This window comes from Solanum pennellii, chromosome 11, assembly GCF_001406875.1.
Source record: "Solanum pennellii chromosome 11, SPENNV200".
NCBI classification, from domain to species: Eukaryota; Viridiplantae; Streptophyta; class Magnoliopsida; order Solanales; family Solanaceae; genus Solanum; species Solanum pennellii.
Genome location: NC_028647.1, coordinates 41157916 through 41164383, shown reverse-complemented (window position 1 = coordinate 41164383; position 6468 = coordinate 41157916).

Sequence of the window (6468 nt, the reverse complement as noted above, 5' to 3'; positions counted from 1 at the left end):
ACCAGGACAATGGACATAGGTCTCATCAGGGATGAGGCCAATGAGGTGGCACCAAATAGAGGGCCCCGAGTGGATGTGCAGTCGTTATGTGAGAACCTCGCAAATATGGTAGAGCAAGCCCAAGGGGATGATCATGCTACTTTAGAGCCTACTGACACCACCCTGGTTGAGTCTGCCCCGGGTACTAGTAGGGTACTGAGTTCCTCCCGATCTACACCATCAGTAGTACTGGTCTCGATTGCTAGGGTCGAGAATCTAGAGTCCCTGATGGACACATTGTTTCACCATATCCTGCCTTGGATGCAGAAGTCCATTGCTGAGGCTAAGCACCGGATTGAGAAGAAGGTTGCTCAGCAGACGGAGAGGTGGATTCAGGCGGTCCACCAGCGCCTCAATGCTTTTGGGTTGAGATTCCTCGCACATCCATCCCCCACCAATTATTTGAGGACTCTCCAGATGAATGTGGTGAGTCTGAGGGCTGGTGTTGATGTTATCTTAGATATGAAGGTACCCGAGCCTAAGGCTGCACCTGCGGAGCTTGATGAGGATGCGATGCTTACTGCATTGTTCCAAACCACCACTGCACCACCGCCTCTACCACGTGAGCGTGCCAAGAAGCACCGTTCCAATCACATTAGTGAGGGTGAGGGTGCTCTAGTTATGAAGAGGGAGCGATTAGAGATGGAGGCTGCGAGGAGAGCCTCGTTGCTTGATGACGAGGCCGAGCAGATGAGGGATCATGAGTTAGCTGTTGGGTCGTCTAGCTCCAGATTGGATGCTGCTGAGAGGAGCACCACTGAGGGTGCGGACATTACTGCGGACACTACTGATGGTGTCCCTACTACTGATGGAGTGGGTTTCGGGCAACCGGACCTGCTTGCTTGTTGATCTTCGGCTCTATGTGCCTCAGGTTTGCTTCACCTACCACCTTGCTTTTTTTATGCTTCTTATGAATTGGGGACAATTGCATGCTTTCTTTTTGGGGGTGGGGTAAATGGAAAGTGAGTGCTAGGGTGAAGTCTAAGTAGCCCAACTCACAATCCTCTCTTGGTAGTTTTCTTGTGTGTGTTCTTTTGCCCCCAAGCGACTGGTTATTTTACTGTTGAACCCGCATGTTTAGTATCTTGTACAAAGTATGAATGTGAAATTTGAAGCATGATGGCTAAATATGAATGATATCTTGTTCTGAAGAGAATGCTTGCATAATTAGGCATAGTAAATTTTGAATGTGTTGGCTCTAAGCATGACATAGAGATGCACCATTACATGACCCTCAATGTAACACTCGAACTAGGTGTCCGATAATCTGGTAGGGTAATGAGGTGTTAAGAGAGTGTGAGGAAAGTTGATTGTTCCACTATTGGTACCTAGCTAGAACTTACCCGGTTAGTCCTGCAAAATGAAATATGTGTCAGACAATTAGGAAAGGATCATAGGCCCTTGTTCAAATTAGTGAATCTTTAGCCTAAATAAAATAAAACCAAATGACATTGATCCCTTTTTTATCCAAAATATTTTGAGCTTACAATGTACCTTTCTTTTCTTCCAAACTCATCTTCCCTGGGTATATTATGTTGGCCCTAGTCCTTCCTTGGACATCTGCACCTCAACTTAGGCCAAAAGCATAAGTTGAGGGTAGCTAATGCAGAAAACGATATCGTCTTGGCCCTGAAACAAACTTTGGTATTCTGTACCTCGACTCATGGTAAAGCAATAAGTTGAGGGTGGCTATTATGAGTAATGTCCCGAAAAGTGGGGTTGAAATGATTAATATATAAAAAAAATTATAAATAAAAAGAAGTGTTTAAGTAAGAGTCATTTTCACAAAAAGGAGAAAGAAAGGAGAAAATAAGGCAAAGAGTACAAGAAAAGGAAGAGTAGGGCATAATAGACAATAAAAGAGGTAGGACGCTTAGCCGTAATGTCAAGGAGGGCCACCAGTCACTAAAATGTACCCATATGTATCAACCCTGACCCAGAGCCTACATTACAAGCCAAGAAAGTCCTATCATGATCCTAAGAGTCTAATATGGTGAACTTAAGTAGTGAAAATAAGGGCAGGCCTATGGCGACAAGTACCAACTAGGTGTGAAGTTGTTTTGAGCGTGAGTGTTGAATAATGATCCTTATACCCAAATTTGAAATCACTTTGCGAAAAAGGAGGATATCTTTTGAAGCGAGGACACTAGTTGCAATATTGGAATGTTGGTACCTTGGTGAGAGATAAAGAGTAGAGGTGTCGGTGCGTGGTGAGCCTGTGTCGTGGTCTGATCCACATGAATGAGCCTAGTAAGCCTAAGAGTGAAATCATGCATTAAAGCGATGGAAATAGTCGGGATTGATAGTCATATGATTGCGAAAGCTTAAAAGATGATACTTTTGTACAAAGGTGTTGTGGTGAGTCATAGTGCGTCGCTTGAGGACGAACAACGAATTTAAGTAGAGGATGTTGATGTATCGTGGTTTCATGGTACGTTCAATGCTTTTTCCTTAAGTTTAGTGTGTGTCTAGGGCCTTTTTGTTGTAATTTTAATGTGTTTTTACTGTGTTTTGCAGGAAAGTTGTCCAAAATGGAAATCCAGAAGACTGTGCAGAAATCAGCGCAAAAATTACCCACGAAGCCATCGACGGCCCATCGTCTCATCGAAAGACTGTAGGTGGTGACTGTCAATTGAAGGTTCAAGCACCTGAAAGCAAATTCTGACCAAGTGTGGGGCTACGGAAGGATCGACGGTCCGTCGACTGATCGATGGACTGTGCTGGCAAGTCCTCGATGTAATCAAAGACTGCCCTAGTACCCGGTGAAGAGAAAAGATAAGTATGGAACGACAATAAGCATCGACGGACTGTAAGTTCATCGACGGACCGTGCTGTTGGTCGGTCGATTGGATCAGAGAAGGTGCGATTTGGAGGCTTGAAGAAGATACTAAGTATGGACCGACGGAGGCAGTCGACGATTCGCCGTTTCATCGACGGACCGGCCGTGGAGTCGTCGATTGAAGACGCATTTTGGGAAAAACTTTTCTTATTTTAAACTCCTTTTAATTTAGGACTTTGTTATTATAAATAGGGTAAAATACCTCGGATTTGGGGTTAGACTTTTTATTATTTTTCATACTTTAGTTCTTGGGGATTTGACTTTTCAACTTGGGCAATTATATCAAATTTCCGGAGTCGATTTACAAGTGAATTTTGCTATTTCAAGTGGTATTTCTGGATTTTCTTCAAACTTGTCAAAGTAAGTACACTATGAATCGTTTACTTCTAGGCATGGGTAACTAAATCCACAACTAGGGTTGTGGGAACCGTGGGTGATTAACAAGGTAAAACTAGATAAATAACAATTCTAGAATAGATTCTTGCATGCATTGATAATTCTTTCGTTTAGAAATCTTTTTAACGAGTGCGCGTGTTAGAACTTGCGCTATTTCTACTTGCCGGACCAAGGGGGTAGTTAATAGGAAAATAATTATCAATATAGATTTAATGGACACTATCTAATAGGATAGTTTCGATTGGTGTGAAGTAGTAACTAAGCCATACATCGAATATGATGCTTAATATGATGAAAAGGTAAGGTTTAGTAACTTAGACACACGTAGCCGGACCAAGGTACGGGGTGAAATTCTCTAAATGCCGGACCAAGGATTTAGAGATACATAACTTATCACTTTGCATGCAAGACACTAGGAAAGAATTGTTATAGCTAGGATTATCGCGTTATGAACTTATGGGGAACACCTACACCCTTGTTTTTCTCACCACTTGATAAACACCAAAGTTTTAATCTTGGTACTTGTTTTACTTAGAAATAATTGAACATTTTTGTTTCACAAACCCCCCCCCCCTCCCCCCCTTTTAATTAATTGTTTTTGGAAAGTATTTGACTAAATAGAGATAATCGTATATTAAAGTTAAGTCTAAACCATTTCCCTCGTGGGATCGACCCCAACCTAATAAATGGGTTCTCTACTTGATACGACCGCTTATACTTCTTTAGGGAAGTATAATTTGAGCGTATCAATACAATGTATGCAATTTTAATGCTCCACACCGAACAATACATAAAAATAATCTATATATGACTAATGTAAGCATAATCAATACAAACATTATCGTAACACCTCAGATTTAAAATGGTAAAATGTCAATTTTCAAAATTTGGTGTTAGTTCTGACAGTGCCATCCACGACTCATAGAACGTACCATAGACAGTACGCCAGGTCCGTGGTTGTCCAGACAAGTCTTCCAAAATTGTCAAGTTTCATTTTTTTCAATGGTTCAATAGGACGGTTTGTAATCCAATACATGAGTCGTAGCTAGGTTTCATAGGTGAGTCTCAGACTTAGAAAGATTTTAGAGTCAAAAATGGAGAACGACGACCTTGACCTACACTCCGTCGTTTAAACCATGTCCTGTAGAAAGGGAACCATCATCGGTGGTCCAAATATGGAGTTTCTAAAGTTAACGATGGTAAAAAAACGGTTTGTAAGCTGAGCCACGGACTGTGGTTCGCCACCGTCGTTGACGACGACATTTATGTTTTTGGGTCCTTAAATTGTTGGATCTAATGCTCTATTGTTTTCCCTCTTCAGAACCCCTTTATAAGTATTTCAACCCCAAAATTTATCCAATTGAAATCATTATCTCAAATATTTCTCTCTATAGAAGTTAAAAGAGAGATGAAGTTTCCGAGTCAAGTCTCAAACTCCTCCATTGAAGTTAAGCAAATGGGATCGAGGTATGATGATTTTCACCCGTGGAGCCCTTTCCTCCATCGAGTTCCCAAATTTTCCAATTTATAAAGTTAAAAATCCTTAATTGAGTTAGGTTTTTACTCCATGTCATGTATTCTTTTAAATATTGATTTATTTGATTGTCTTATGATCTATCAAATATGATTAAGATAATTACATGATCTGACGATGAATTCCTATGAATTCATGTCTAATCCATGTTTTCTAAATATTGATGATTAAAGTAGGTTTGAAACATGAAAGTTGAGTTATGAAATTATGCATGTTCTTATGAAATTGATGTAATTGTTCTAAGGATGCTTTGGGAGTGAAGTATTAATGATGTTGTTGTTGTTGTGTTGTTGTTGAAAGGATTTCATATACACATGAAAGTTTGATTATGAAAAGATAATCTTAGATAAAATAAAAAGGGTTCTTAAGTTTGAAAGACTTCTCACCTAAAATAAACCAATGTTAAAGAGTCATTCTAATGTTGAGGTAAGAGGTGATTACCCATGTCACATGTTGTAAGGGCAAGAGGTAATTATCCATGTTCCTTTAAAAGATAATATGAATATGATTAAGAAGCATTCTTCGAAATTAAGCTTACAACCGACTGGACAAGTGGCGGCTACCCGTATCCCATAAACTATGTGTCAATATAGAATTGTCTAGATAGACATTAGATAGTGTATCCACATAAGCTAGAAGTTCATGGTCCTTACCTTAGCAAGTAGGACACCCCTTTTCGGTGTTGGAGACACCAGATTCCATGTACTAGCTCACATGGTATTATATGTTTGTGAAGGCTACTTCTCACAAACAAGCTAAGATGAATTAAGATTACTTCAAGAAGTATCAGACGTATGTTTTAAGAGGATGTTCACTTGCATTGATCATGTTTACGACTTATGTTTTCTAACATCCATGATTCATGTTTTAGCTTGATCATTGCGTGCTTATGAAAATGTCCCTTTTTTGGATTACTTTTTATGTTATGCATGACTATCATACGTGGTACATGTTTGTATTAAAGCATACTCTTGCCTACATTTTCCCAAATGTAAAGTCTGAAAGTTAGGGTTCCAAATTTCATGGCGAGAGTTCTTTGAGAAGTTTTCTTGCTTAAGTGAGTCCTCATGCTTCGAGGACCGGACACTTATTGTTTTAAGTCTTTCCTTACTTTCAATTTTGGAATGTGATGTGCCGGCTAGCCATCTTATGTACTAGATGGCTTTGAGACGATGTTTAGATTTCTGTTTTTCTCTATAAAACTCTTATATGTTGAAACTATCTTTTAAATCTCTTTATCTCTATTATCGTGTCTGTGTATGCTAAGGGGTCGTTGGTACAAAGATGCATAATGCAGAGATTACTAATGCATGGATTAGTAATGCAGGTTTTAGTAATGCATTTATTAGCATTTATTAAGTGTTTCGGTTCATTGTTTTCCATCTAGCTGTGTTTGGAACGAAGGAAAATGTTTTTCAATTTTCTCATGTTTGGTTGAGACAAAAGTTTTGGAAAAATTTTTCCAAATCAATCCATTTTTCTCAAAATTAAGGAAAATGACTTCCCTTCAAAAATTAAGAAAAAACATTTTCCAAAACTCTCCTCCAACTTCAAATTACAATTTTTTCGGGGGAAAAACATCAATTTTTAAAAGATATTTTCAATTTCAAAATTTTATTTTTTCACCTGATCCCTGACCCACCCACTCACCCAGCCCCCC